The sequence below is a fragment of the Ranitomeya variabilis genome, chromosome 6 (genome assembly GCF_051348905.1).
Source record: "Ranitomeya variabilis isolate aRanVar5 chromosome 6, aRanVar5.hap1, whole genome shotgun sequence".
In the NCBI taxonomy this organism is placed as follows: domain Eukaryota; kingdom Metazoa; phylum Chordata; class Amphibia; order Anura; family Dendrobatidae; genus Ranitomeya; species Ranitomeya variabilis.
In genome coordinates, this window is record NC_135237.1 from 551,803,334 (window position 1) to 551,819,418 (window position 16,085).

The following is a 16,085-nucleotide window of genomic DNA, read 5'->3' on the forward strand; positions in this document are numbered from 1 at the left end:
ACGAGCTCTGAGCCAACAAATCAGCCAATAATTGCTTTTATTTTTTCATACAGAAGAAAAAACAAGTGCAAAAAAAAATAAAAAGCATTATGTTATTCTATGATTCCCTGCTCATCTGCAATTTTTCTCAGCTCGGATCGGACTGAGAAAAAACAAAAAACGCAACATGCCACGAGTGGCTGTGCATATCGGATGTGACTTGTCAATGCAAGTGAATAAGTGCCAGAGAAAAAAAAAGTCACATGGCACACGGACCATGCGTGAGCCATCCAATATTTACACACCCATCTCATAGGAAACCTGACATTTCATCAGCCAAATACACTAAATTCAGTGTGACCCATCAGGATATATACATATAATAGAAACACGTCAGTGACATATATAGTTAGGGCAGTGATTGTGTAGTTTACTGTATATATATTTTGCTTGTAAATAGAAAAAAATGGTGTAGTGTCCCCCTAATTTTTCTTACCCAGCTGAGGGAAAGCAGACAGCTGGGGCTGGTGCCATTATTCTGGGAAGGGGCCACTATCCGTGGATCTTTCCAGTTTATTATTAATACCTCCAAGCCGTCTGTGTAGCCTTTACTGGTTATTACCCACCTCATATTTTTTGGGGGGGTATCCCCTCATTTTGATAACCAGCAAAGACTAAACAGACAGCTGTGGGCTGATATTAAAAGGCTGATTAAGAGCAATGGATATTGGCCCCCTCCCAGACTAGTAACACCACCCCTCACGCTACGAGCAGTGACGTCATGATCGCTTTATTGACGTCACTGCTCATCACAAGTGAACCCTTAAAGGGATATTGCCATCATAGCCACAGCCTATGCCATAACTGATAAATGCAGGTTTCATCTTTGGAAGCTGCACCCATCTCACATTACTGGGATGTAAACGTTACCTGCACATGTGCAGATTTCTCCATTCACTTTTATGAGAAAGTCACATGTGCAGACCCCTCTCTCAGGTTCTGGTGGTGAGAGATGGGAGGGTCTCATTCTTGACAGATCTGGAACCTTAAGGCTTCTTTTACACTTGCCATTTTTTTGCGGGCCGTTTTTGCAGCCCCAATAGATTTCTATGGGGCCGCAAAAACGGGCCATAAAAATTTGTAGGAGCGCCATATGCCGTAAGGCCGCATTTACGGCCCCCCAAAAATATCAATCCTGCTCGATATTTTTCGCGGCTTACAGAGATGGCCCCCATTGACATAAATGGGGACGCAAAAACAACGGAAGTTTGCCCAGTGTGTTGAGTTTGTGGTACACCGTGAAGACCGTATTTTTACTAGGACACTCCCATGTACTTCCTGTAGACGAACCTATTCCAAACCAGAAAAACGGCGATCCGAGAAGATTTTTGCAGCAGACCATGAAAATTACGACAATAGGGGCCGCAAAAAAAAAAAACTGGCAAGTGTAAAGAAGTCTAAGGCTGTGTTTGCACATTGCTGTTTAGTTGCAATTTTTTTTATTCTGCAACCAAACCCTGCTTTCTTGGCAGTAAAAAAAGTAGCTGGATTTGTTTTACTGCACATTATATGTGTCATTTGTCTACAGTCCATTTAATAAACGTTTCTTTCATTTTCCCAGAAAAGCACCAAAACCCAGCAAAAACAGATGCACTTTTATGGCTTTCTATGGTGAAAAAAAACGCTGCAAAAGCGCTGAAAGCATTCACATGCAGCAGTTTTCCAATTCAGTTAGGAGGAAAAAAAAGGAATCCTGTGCATGAGATTTCCAAAATTTCATGACTTTTCCTGGTATTGTAAAAAGTAGCTTTTAATTTGCATCAAACAACGCATTAAAAAAAACAACATGTGAACATTTCCTAAGAGAGAGAATCTCACCCTCCGCAGATGGCCGTGCATGCCTAGCCATGTTCGTTAATTTCTAAGAATGAATTACTTATTTGCTCCTGGTAAAATAAAAATATTATACATACATTATATTATATACAGTGGGGGAAATAAGTATTGAACACCCCACCAGTTTTCTAGGTAAATCTATTTCTGAAGGCGCTATTGACATGAAATTCTTACTAGATGTTGGTAACAACTCATCCAATCCACACAGCCGAAGAAATCAAACCATAGATGTTGTGGAGACACGGTGATGAGGGTAGAACAATGTGGCAATACTTTATTGAACCACAACCATTCCTGGCCCCCAAAAATGTATCTCTGGGGCTCAGGCGACCAAATCCTGTATACCCCCAAACATATCCATGGTTCAGCGGTGGTCAATGAAGCAGATCTGTATTCTTCCAGCCAGGGCCGTAGTCCCGAGCTGACATCCTGTAGAATGACAAGTCCGTGTCTCTCCTGATGGACCCATGATGTATTGGCTGCTGTCCTGTAGAAAGTCTCTGGTTCTTCGGATGTTTGGATATCTTGGCTAAATAACAGTCTTATATTATAGAGGCATATAACCTCTTTTATAGTTCGCAACTGTCCTTCATCCAGCATTCACAGGTAAAGGGGAAGAATGGTGATCAGACCAATTCGCATTGTGTGATCTATTTGCATATTTTTGCATATCCTCCTCTATCTGCAAGTCAACAAACTGGCTGGCCTAGACAATGTGAATTCAACATATCAGCAAACGTCAATGTTCCATGATCCTGTATTACTAGTCATCCAGAATAAGAGAACAATTTGTTACAACAAATTGTCAACTTTTAAGTCAATATTACAGGCATACACAAACAAAAATCTGTTTTCTTGACTAACCAGAAAGAAAAACATAAATGCAAAAGTCAACATATAGATGACAGTCTATTCTTCCTGGCTTGCTGAAAATAGACATCTGACTAAGGCTGCTGTCAAGCTAGCAGTATTTGGTCAGTATTTTACATCAGTATTTGTAGCCAAAACCAGGAGTGGGTGATAAATGCAGAAGTGGAGCATATGTTTCTGTTATACTTTTCCTCTATTTGTTCCACTCCTGGTTTGGCTTACAAATACTGATGTAAAATACTGACCAAATACTGCTAGTGTGACGGCAGCCTAATTATGAAAAAACGCTGTGTTGTCACATTGCTCCCCAATCTTAATTATCCAGATGTGATAGCATTCCGATCATCCTTCTCCACTTATCGGGGACAATCCACAGCATGTCCTTAAGCACAGACACGAATCTAAGAGGTCTCATCTCCATGAGAACAAAACTTTGTTTTGTCCAGTTTCCCTACCTTGTGAAAAAAACCTCCATATCCATTGTGTCCATACATGGCATCCTCCACATCCCATAGTTCCTGGATTAAATCCCATTCAATCCGTCAAAGCTGGCACAGCTCCTGTAGTTACCATTTCTTGTTGAGGTTATACGTTCACTCTGGTCCTCTTCGCAAAGCTGAGTTGGTGGGGTTGCACATGGTGGCGTCTGAAACCTGCTGTGTATGCCTCACCTATGTGGTCTGTATTGCTGATTGTAGAGCCCTGGATGGTGTCTGAGAACACCAGTCCCCTGCAGCTCCACTGGGCTGAGTAGTATCCCACCGTTGCTACCAATTGTAAAGATATTGGTGGTCTGTGGGTGCCCTGGTCCGCTAGCTGAAACCACATGGACCAGGAATCATCCCATGGAAAGTCCACTCTTTTACCGTGGGCGTAACGGCACGCCGACAACACATGGTGAGAGAAACATTGTGGCATTACTTTATTGAACCACAAAACAGGCACATGGCACTGTTCTAACACAGTACCCAAGATGGTGCAAATTACAGTCTCACCCTTCCGCTGACTCGTCAGGATAAGAGCGGCTGTGACTTCAGAGCTTCCAGGTCTGGCTACCCTACCTGTGGCATACACAGAGGAGGTAATGACAACCTTAAGAAGATGACACTTCAATGAAGTACAAGGCCAGTTGACCGGAGGGTCACAACCTGTCTTCTCTGAACATCTCTATAGGGCTCAGGCGACCGGGCGGGTCCAAATCCTGACTGTCCAAATGTATCCATGGATTTGCAATAGTAACTTGAGCAGATCTTTACTCTTCAGGCGGGGGCATTGATCCCCTTTCTGTAGAATGACAAATTTGTGTCCCTCATGAAGGAACAATGATGTCTTGGCTGCTGTCCTGTAGAAAGCATCTGGTTCTTTGGATGTCTTGGTTGAATATCTGTCTTGCGTTACAGATGCATATAACAATAGTCCTTCATCCAGCATTCACAAGTAAAGGGGAAGAATGGTGATAAGACCACCAACTTGCAGTGTTTGATTATGTGAGCTATTTGCATAGTTTTTCCACTATTTTGCAACTCAACAAACTGGCTGGCCGAAACAATGTGTAATTACCATATCAGCAAACATCATCATTGCTCCATGACCCTGTATTACTAGTCATCCAAGATAAGAGCACAATTTGTTACAACAAATTGTCAATTTACAAGTCAATATTACAGGCTTACACGGACAAAAAACTGTTTTCTTGATGAACCAGAAAGAAACACATAAATGCAAAAGTCAACATATAGATAACAGTCTATTCTTCCTGTCTTGCTGAAAACAGACGTCTAGCTAATTAAAATAAAATGCTGTGTAGTCACAGATGTCAATTAAGTATGTGTAAGAACTACACCTGCATCACATCTAACATAGTGTACTTAATTATATGCATCAAAATGAATGTCCAACTAGAAAACCTAGAACAAAGCTGAATTCTCATCGTCAAACAGTAAATGAAAAAAAAAACGTAGATCTACCTGTGGCCAAACATGTTGGTAGGCCTGATCAGAGCATCATGAACATGAAATTGCTGGAATTAAAAAGGTAACAACAGATCCCAGAGAGAAAGAAGAGCCTGGGAGCACAAACTTATGACGACCGGGAACACTCTGAGCAGGAATGAATGTCGCAAGGATTTATGTCTTTCTACATCAATTAAGGAATGAGCTCCTCAGACCTGTGGGGACATCACAACCATGGACCATACCTCTAAAGTGCTTCCAGGGCAGTAGTCATAATCAAGCTGTTGCCCGGTTTCACTCTAGTTCTTTAGTGTCCCAGTCCCAGTGGGCTGTGTCACACTCCCATGAAAGCCGCAGGCCTCAGCTGTCTCCAGGCTTCTGTCCTCAGGAGCCACCTCACACAACTCAGGAGACATCAAGTTCACAGTTTACAACATGCAATTTTACTGGTCAATTAAAGTTCATAAGCTGGTGTCATGTGGGGCACAGAATTTCACGTTTCTTCCTTCTTTAGTCCAGTACCTCTTCAGTCCTTTCACCCGTTCGTCATGAAGTACCCCCAGGCCCGCTGACTCCATCAGCATCAGGGGTTTGTTGTCTACTTCGGCAGTACATCCAGGATCGGCCACCTGCCCCCCATCTAATTCCACACCCTCTGACCTCATGATGTCAGCAAAGCAGACCTGCTCCATGGTACTTGGTCTGAGACCTAGGCTCCAGATGTTACAGGAATGTCCATCACGGACAGCTCTATGGCCTCACACTGCCTCGAATGATGGCCCCTGCTACCCCTAGCAGCCCACTGCACCTGAACACTGCACTCCTCTAACCATACAGTATCAGGAAGTGTCCCCATTTTTATCAACACTGGCTCCCACCCGCTGGGCTAGTTCTATCATTAACTATTTCCTACCCTATAGACTAAACCCATTGTTCTTATCCTATGTCCTATACTGTTGCTAAACCACTTACAATATAAACCGTTCTAATGCTATCCTAAGCTAATCCTATGCTTATCCTGCACTATACTACTCACATTATACATTAACACTTTACATGAGGAATATGCTCTACACTACCATAATACATTATATAAGACGCACATCACTATTACATATAAAACCGCATGACACTATACACATGGCATGATTGTTGTCTTCAAGGGTACCTACAGAGTAACAGTCCACATCCTTACACCCCAGAGGACAAAAAGAACCTCACTCCCCCAGTTGGACATTGGTTACATATAATTACCGTATTTTTCGGATTATAAGACCCAATTTTTCCCAAAAAAGTTTTTGGGGAAAAATGGGTGTGTGTCTTATAATGCGGATATACCTTACCGGCCGTGGGTGAGCAGGGTCCCAGTGTCCCTGCTGGGTGAGGAAATAGTGGAGCGTTGCTGCAGGCCTCAGGCTGGGATAAGGGGGTGTTCGCTGCATTTCGTCAATACCCAAAACCCCCGCACTTACATGGTTTCCTATGCGATGGACACCGGGAAAATGGCTGCCGGGGACAGCGCATGCGCAGATGGAAATCGCGGTAGATATCGCATCTACCAAGATCTCAATCTACGCATGCGCCACCCCCGGCTGCCATTTTCCCAGAGTCCACTGCATAGGAAACCATGTAAGAGTGGCGGCTCTGGGCTTGCACAAAATGTCGGCAGAGCCCCCGCAGCACCGAACACCCACAGCGGCGTGCCGCACATCCGAACACGCCCCTCATCCCAGCCTGCAACAATGCTCCACTCTTGCCTCCTCCAGCAGTGACCCTGGGACCCCGCTTCACCGCAGCCACCACCCCTGGTAAGCAATAAGACGCATGGATTAGAAGAATCATTTTATTAAAATCCGTATTTTCTTTTTCCTCAAAATTTGGGGTGCGTCTTATAATCCGCAAAATATGGCAAGTACAATACATTAGGTGCGGCGCAGGAGACGGCATCTGGGATCTTGTAGTCCCAATGTGAGCAGGGAATCTTTATATTGTCTGTTGGGATTTTTTTTTTTCTAGTGTCCTGACAAGAAGCTTCTGTCCTCATATTTGAGGGCTATAACACAGAAGAGAAATACGGGTTTCATCTGGCCATCTTTTTGTAATAATGGTTGTAATGTCCGTGCAGCTCAACTTCTCCAGATGTGGATTGTAGGCAACTACTAGAGGCACCCAGTTAATTTCTTGTTCATTATTGTTCGAGATGGTTTCTTGATAGTTTGGATCTTTTTGTATTCTGGTAACGATTTGTTGTGGGATGTTTGCCCTGATTCCTAAAGGTCTGCAGTCACCAAGGTCTCCATCTGTAGGGTTGGAACATCTGCTTGTATCTCATGGCTTACTGTAGACAGTAGGGGTTGGGTAGAAAACTATCCCATCTGAGTCAAGTTGGATAGTCCATTAGCTTCTGGTACAGGGATATATATCTTTAGTGGCCTGTATCTTGATAGCGTCCAAAAAATATTTCAGTACAGCAGTAGTTGAGCACCAACTTAAGAAAATGCTTATGTCCCCTGTACCAGAAGCCATCTGCCTGTCCAACATACTCAAATGGAAAAGTTTCCGTCCCGAACTCTAGACATCAAAGTCTTTACCCAAGTTTTCTAGCGTAAAATACTTTGAAATTTTTCAAAATCACCAAGTTACACAAAAAGATGCTTAGCTTTTTAACACCAGTCCTGGCTAGCTCTGCCAGAATGGGTAGAGTGGAACAAGAAGGTGGTAATGCCCGGCCGTCTAATTCTTTAGTAGACTGAAGAGATTTCTAGGGAGAAACAAGAAGGATCAAGCCACTAGTAAGATGCGCCAAATTTTCAGGGGTAGCCGTCAGTAGGATCAACCCTCCGAAGCCATCTAAGGGCATGCGGGTCATAGACGACCAAAAGGAAATCTGCGATTAGATGTTTTCTAAAAGGGAAATCCACATTTTTCATATGTAAATGAGCTGTTAAGATCAGGGGTACAAGATTCCAGGTACTTTCAGAGGCAGCGCAGGCGTACTTTGTCTGTCCTGTCCTGCAGTGTGTGCACATACCCTTAGTGATAAGCGCACGTGCTGGGATAGCATGCTCGGGTGCTAACCGAGTATCTTCGGCGTGCTCAAAAAATATGTTCGATTCTCCACAGCTGTATGTCTCAACAGCAATAACATATGCAGGGATTGCCTAATAATGGAATGGCTCCTCAAACCTCGTGTGGTTATCACGACCATCGACCAGACTTCAATCAGTGGACAGTATAACTTACCCTCTGTATCTATGAACTGCAAAAGAAAAATGTCCAGCTTCACCGAATCCGTGAAAATAAAGTTTATTTATTCAAAAACTTGTAACATAGGAGGATACAAACTTCAGCACAAACCATATGGGTGTGAATATCAATGCGTTTCTGGAGACTAAGCTCCCTTAATCTTGAACTTCTCCAATACTTACTGCTACAATTCTCTCCCCATGCCATAGTGATAATTCTGCTTCACGTCACCTGTCTTGTTTCTGCACTATTCAGTGTTCTCCTGTATATTATGTGACTTAAGATTTTGTTAAGCTATGGTGATCACGAGACCAGAGTCAACTCGAAAGCTTGTGTTTTTTTTAAAGACTAACTGAAAAGATCAGGACTTTTTTTTTGAAATGGGGAAAAAAAGTTTTGTACAGTGTAAACAAATCCCTGGGCTCTCCTGATTTCGACGCTCTTTTCCATTTTCCGCTGCGTCGCTCCTTTGCAGAGATATTCACATCAGTATCTTCTGGCGTGCAGTATGTGAAACTTATGCTTGTAGTCCAACTGGTCGTTTCTTCAGAGTCTTCTCTGAATGTCGGAAACTAACTCTTCCCAGACACTGCCAAACACAGTTCAGCAGCATCGGACCTTGTAACGGCTAGATTTGGTAGCGCCTTGGAAAAGTGAAAGTGTATACCCAAAGGATCCCTGGAGAAGCGTACAAGTTGGTCTGCCAGCAGAGATTTCACAGTGCGCTCCAGAAGAAACATGCAAATATCTCAGCAACGAAGTGACGTAGAGCAAAATGGGAAAAAAAGTGTCAGAATCAGGAAGACTCAGGGATTCTTACTATGCGTTTAACTCAAGTTTTTGGAGAAAACGACAGGTCCCCTAACTCATGCAGCCAGCAGTAAATGATTGCAAAACATAGGATAAAAGGGATTTTTTTTCCTTACTTCCGCCATGCATGCAAAATTTTTTATGAAAACTAAGCATAAAAATAATTTTTTAACCCAAAATGGCACTAAATGAAATATGCATTACAGGAATATGCAAGTCATAGTGGGATGTCAGTCAAGAAAGAGCTGATTCCAAGTGACTGCAACGCTGTCGATAACTGACACAGGGGGCAGGACTGACCAAATGGAGGGAACCCGCTCCCAGAACAAAGTTTTCATATTATATTAAACCACTTAATTTCCAAAAGAACCTTTGTGCTGAAATATGTGTATATATATATATCTATATGTGTGTAGTGACATATGCCTAGGGTTATATGTGTGACTAGTGATAATGTAACATCTGTCCTGAAGGCAAGTCGCACCTAGGTGTTAATAGGTGCTTTCTTGGGACTAGTAGAAATCGTGTCTCCATATCTCACCAGGAGGTCTAGCTAGGGCCAAGAAGAAAGGTAACATTTGGCACCTCCTAGGTCTTGGAGGGGATATGTTAATTGCAGCTTGAAGGTATCTATTCCTGAGAACCTTTTCACAAGTGTCTCAAGAGAAAGATAATATATTCATTAGGAGCGCGGCCGTGGCCAATCAAAAAGCTAGCAATTATGATATTAACCTGAGGGGCCGGTCTAGAAACCTGATCTCCAGACCAAAGTTATAAATTTAGGCTGCAGACAGAGAGTTGTGTTCACATGATGGGGGCAGCCCGAGAAGCTGGTGTGATCCAATCTACATTCGTCCTACCCTCAGAGAGCAGAAAGCAACTACCAGTTAGATAATTTCTGTAAGTTTCTCCTCTTTATTTTATACTGTTTTGCATAAGTTGTATGTCTTTTTATTATATTTTTATACCTTTTTCTTATTGTAAGCATTGAACCTTTTGTTATTAAAGTATAAAACTTTAACAAGTTGAACCTTGAATGTTCTAAAAGAATTCATAGCCTAAGGTGTGTGAGCCTTATGAGTGATAGACATTATTAGTTCTGGGACTCATCGCCCGTGTATTCGATGAGTGGTGGCGTGTATGAGCGGGTGTGTGGCTTGGGTCGGTGTGTGGCTTGGGTCGGTGTGTTTTATGCTCCCATTACAGCATAGGACAGAGGCTGAATGCTGGACTGAGTGAGGAGATAGAATAACCCTTGCAGGCACAACCCCAAGTCACGTGTGAGAGCAGGCACGTGACGAATAAGTGACACCACGGAGAAGGGATCCGTGACAACCTTATAGATTTTGGAACTTTGGAAAGTGGAGTTCTTTTTAGGGTAAAGTTCCCTGCCTAGAACGGTGACATTTTGCTGCGGCAGCCTCCCTTTATATCCTCCCATCTTCTTGCTAGAGACTAGATGACATAAGTACCGTCACATTCTGTCACGGAAGGTAGATGCACCAAAAGGCTAAATTACTAGGCGGTCTTTACTCATAAATAACACTTAGTGGGAGTCATTGGTAAACCACGTTGACATGCAGATTGGTTGCATAGCTGTCACAATGTGTGAATACTGTCCTACAGGTAAGCAAAAAAAAAAAAAAAAAAAAAGCATATAACTTGAGATTTTATTTTTTTTAAGTTTTAAATTTTTTCAATTTTGGGAGGGTGATGTGAATTCTGGAACAAACAGTAATTAAGCCATATCAAACAAGCCTGTGGCACATCGTCTAATTACAGTTTACGGCAAAGCGCCGTCAAAAATAATTTGTCACATCCACGGGCATTTTTACCTAATTGAACATAATCGTCCCGAGCACAAAATGTTCCTAGAAATGTCTGGGACAAAACAGGAATATATAATATAATTATAGCTGTTATGACAATTCATCACTTAGAGGAAAATTAATAGCGATCGACTCAGAGCCGAAAATCGCATCTATCTGTACCATCCCCCCCCTCTCCCACCACAGAAACCGCGCTCTCTCCAATCCCGTTATATTCACACTAATGGTCGTCAATGAAGGAGAAATAAAACATTTTGTACTCGAAGACAGTAAATGTGATTGAATGACGCACTTACCCGGCCATCTGTTCACCGATCAGCTTTTATTAAGGGATCAAGAGACGTTTAACTGCGTCTTACAGGTAGGAGACGATAAACCGGAGAACATCAGCTCCTGCTTCTCTTATGTGGTCTGGACACTTTGAAAAACTTCAACTACATTTTTTTTTTTTTTTCTTCATTTTTATTAGAATCTACAAAGTTTGTAAACCCAAAAAAACCCAAAGTTTTTTATTGTTCAAGGCAGTTTTAACGGTGTTCATTTTGTTGCAGATATAACATGGCAGCAATTAAAAAAATTAATAAAAAGTAAATGGAATTCTTTATATCCCTTTCTGAACCCTGTAAAGTTTTTCAATGGGGCTGGGTGAGGGCTACAATTCCCCCTCCATGAACGACGGGGGAGTGAGTGGCTTAGTCTGTGACCCGAGTTGATGAATATGGCTGCTTTTCTTTTGGATGCCCTTCTGAAATTTTAATGTTGGGACTGCAAGACAATGAACTCTCGATGTGAGTTGCAAACTTATTTTGGACAAAATATTGACCAATACCTGTCCGCATGGGATGCAATTATAACGTACGAAGGAGCCTGTCTGTTCTAATAGGCTATAAGCCAGTTATTGATGCCCATACTAACAGTCATCTACATGTACCTGTGTGACTGAAGCCCTAAACAAGCCTCATTTGTGTGCCTTTATATTAAGCAACCACCCTCTGCATGAATGGTTGATGTGCGAGCGTCTGCTTCATCAGAATTTTTCACTTGTGCTGCCTCCATCTTTATCATGGAGGGTCTGCTGCAACCTGCTAGTGAATTCATATTGTGTCCGAGAGTTGGTAAAAACAAACATAACATACAAACCTATAACTGTTCCGCTGAGTCACTTCACAGACAAGCCATGAGTAGGGATAGTCAAAGAGTCCAAGGACAATAGCCAGGAGGGTTCATTATAAATAGAGGGAAGAAGAGACAAAGACGTAGTCAGGTAATGGTTCGAGGTCAGAATACCAGGAAGATAGTGGATCAGAGTAAAGGGGTAATACACTGCTCAAAAAAATAAAGGGAACACTTAAACAACAGAATATTACTCCAAATAAATCAAACTTCTGTGAAATCAAAACTGTCCACTTAGGAAACAACACTGATTGACAATCAATTTCACATGCTGTTGTGCAAATGGAATAGACAACAGATGGAAATTATTGGCAATTATCAAGACACCTTCAATAAAGGAGTGGTTCTGCAGGTGGGGACCACAGACCACATCTCAGTACCAATGCTTTCTGGCTGATGTTTTGGTCACTTTTGAATGATGGTTGTGCTTTCACACTCGTGGTAGCATGAAACGGACTCTACAACCCACACAAGTGGCTCAAGTAGTGCAGCTCATCCAGGATGGCACATCAATGCGAGCTATGGCAAAAGATTTGCTGTCTGTCAGTGTAGTGTCCAGAGGCGCTACCAGGAGACAGGCCAATACACCAGATGTGGAGGGGGCCGTAGGAGGGCAACAATCCAGCAGCAGGACCGCTACCTCAGCCCTTGTGCAAGGAGGAACAGGAGGAGCACTGCCAGAGCCCTGCAAACTGACCTCCAGCAGGCAACAAATGTGCATGTGTCTGCACAAATGGTTAGAAAGACTCCACGAGGATGGTCCGAGTTCCACAGATGGGGGTTGTGCTCACAGCCCAACACCGTGCAGGACGCTTGGCATTTGCCACAGAACACCAGGACTGGCAAATTCACCACTGGTGCCCTGTGTTCTTCACAGATGAAAGCAGGTTCACACTAAGCACATGTGACAGACGTGTCAGAGTCGGGAGAGCGATCTGCTGCCTGCAACATCCTTCAGCATGACCGGTTTGACAGTGGGGCAGTGTTATGATCTGGTGGCCTAGGAGCAGCATGGACGAGCTCTGGAGAAGGTGGCCTCTATACTGACCGCAGACCCTGAACTTAACACCGCAACTAGAAGTAGCCGTGGGATGTTCCTGTCACTCCCTAGACACCTCGTCACAGCCTGAGGACTAATTACCCCTAAAGAAAGAAAACGGGAAAACCATCTTGCCTCAGAGAAAATCCGCCAAGGCTAGACAGCCCCCCACAAATATTGACTGTGAGAGGAGAGGGAAATTACATACGCAGACTGAAAACAGAATTTAGCAAAGGAGGCTACGCTAGCTAAAAAGAAAGGACAGGACAGGACAGAGTACTGTGCGGTCAGTATTAAAATGCTACAAATATCCACCACAGAGAATACAAAAATCTCCACACCTAACTAAAGGCATGGAGGGTAACTCTGCATCTCCAGAGCTTCCAGCTTGGCTGAATAAATCCTTACACAGACAAAGCTGGACAAGAAAAAAAAACATATAAATGCACTGAGCTATAAGGTCCACAGCAAGTGGACTGCAAAAACAAAGCCAGGACTTCTCTTTGATGACTTGGACAGTCTAGCAGGAGAAACCAAGAAGAGATGTGAATCCTCCAAGAAACAATGGACAACTGGCACAGACTAAAGGATCTAGCCAGAATAAGTAGCCCAGTCAAAATTGGTAGTAAGTGAAAGCACCTGATGACTGCTGAGATCCAAAGGAGCAGCAGTACCACTTACAACCACCGGAGGGAGCCCAAGAGCAGAATTCACAACAGGTCAGTAATGGTGTGGGGTAGCATTTCTTTGGAGGGTCGCACAGCCCTCCATGTGCTCGCCAGAGGTAACCTGACTGCCATTAGGTACCGAGATGAGATCCTCAGACCCCTTGTGAGGCCATATGCTGGTGCGGTCGACCCAGGGTTCCTCCTAAGGCACGACAATGCCAGACCTCATGTGGCTGGAGTGTGTCTTCAGTTCCTGCAAGATGAAAGCATTGAAGCTATGGACTGGCCCGCTCGTTCCCCAGACCTGAATCCGATTGAACACATCTGGGACATCATGTCTCGCACCATCCACCAACGTCACATTGCACCAGACTGTCCAGGAGTTGGTAGATGCTTCTTCAGTCCAGGTCTGGGAGGAGATCCCTCAGGAGACCATCCGCCGCCTCATCAGGAGCATGCCCAGGCGTTGTAGGGAGATCATACAGGCACGTGGAGGCCACACACACTATTGAGCATCATTTCCATGTCTTGAGGCATTTCCACTGAAGTTGGATCAGCCTGTAACTTCATTTTCCACTTTGATTTTGAGCATCATTCCAACTCCAGACCTCCGTGGGATATTAGTTGTGATTTACGTTGATCATTTTTAGGTTTTATTGTTCTCCACACATTCCACTATGTAATGAATAAAGATTTACAACTGGAATATTTCATTCAATGATATCTAGGATGTGGGATTTTAGTGTTCCCTTTATTTTTTTGAGCAGTGCATAAATGGGTAGTCAATAGGAAAACCCAGGGTCCAGCAACAAAGTATGAGAATACTGATAAGGCAAAAAAAAAAAAAAAAAATGAAGCAAGGCACATCAGAGAGTCAGTTAAATAACCAAGTAATCACTGAAAAAGGGAACATCTGAAGGAAGCTCAGGACCTCCCAGACTCAAGAGTGGACGGCTCAGCTGTCAATCACTGCGTCCTAAGACACACCGAGCGGTGGAATCGTAACAAAAACTACTAGAATACTGCCCCCTACGTACAATAGCACATCTGTAGTATTGCAGTTAATCCTGCCACATTGATTTGTTATAAATGACCTATATTCTTGCATAATTAAATCCAATGCACCATGTTAATCACAAAGCAGAACATTACTTTATTAACATGCAGAAACTTGTTATGAACAGTAACAGAAGCCAATGAAGTGTTTGCACGAATCTCCCAGGAAACAGAAGAGCGAGCTGGATTCTGGCATCGGCCGCCCGGATCTCTGGTGCTGGATGTCACAGATCAGCTCAGGTAAGCATCCTCCGCCCAGCCGGATCCCAGCAGAGCTGAGTGTAGGATGTTTACAGGAACTAACTCCGAGAAGCATCTGGATCATCGGGACAAGACGCGATCTGCAGGAGGATGGGTGCCAGCACGTTTGTTGTAGGTGGAGTATATGAAAAGAGAAACACATGGAGGCTGCATGGGAGGAAATGAGGGGATTTGGAGACAATTGAGGGACCTGTCAAGTAAATGTGTGCAGGGAAGTGGGAAATCTCAGATGTCAAACAAACCAAGTTGCCGCTTGTCAGTCTCTTTGCAGCAAGAAACTGGGCGATTACTAAACCTCAATCTACCAAGAGGTGGGTATTGTCACTTCTCATACATCAAAAGGGAATAACCAGAGAATGCGGACATCAGAGGGCAGTGTCCATGAGGTTACAACCTGGGGGGAGAAGGAGAACCAGAAGAAACACAGCACTCACAAATTCAGTTTGGTCCCTCCATTTTCTAGTAGACAACCAAGCATTTCTTCTAATTCTCGTTAAAGAAACCAGCGGAGTATTGACTCTTGCAGGCAGTGCTCCATGGGAGAAGTATAAAAATTAGGCTTTGCAGATCGAAAGTAGTGATCTCAAAGTACAACTTAGAAGTAGCTAGCCCTACAGGTCAATAGATGACCCTTTAAGAAACATGACTCCTCTATACAAACCTCCAAAAATGGCCGAGTAGGAGATCATAGGGACTAGGAGAAGGTTTAGATTCTGCTTATCAAGAGTCTTTGATACTTGCAAGAAATTGTGTGCAACAACTGCCAAGTCGTGGAGAATTTCTAAACTTGGAGGGGAATTCTATATAGTTTTATATTTTTCAGAAAACTTTCAAGACTATTCAGATAATCGGCCGGAACGTGGCCATGTCAGTCAAATGTGGACACCTCGAAGACTTTCAGAAGGTTTCCACCCATCACTTAGATTTCTATAGCCGGTGGCAGCAAACATCTGATTGAAAGCCGCATTCATTCTCAAAGCTTCCAGTCGGGATGTTTACAGCGACAGACTACGAACCCGGCTCCGACATCTGAACCCATCATCCACGAGCTGCAAAGAAGAAAAACACTAATGAATGGAAGGATCGGTCACAGTCAAACACCTCAGTCATATGTTAGCTTTTGGAAAAGTTTCCAGGGAAGGGGAGGCAATCTGACCATATGAGCACCAGGGTGGCTCAGTGGTTTACGGAACTGGCGGTCCTGGACTCACATTGAGTTTGTACATTCTCCCCATGTTTGCATGAGTTTCCCTCCTACACTTCAAAAACATATTGATTGGGGACTTAAGATTATTGCTTTCGCCAT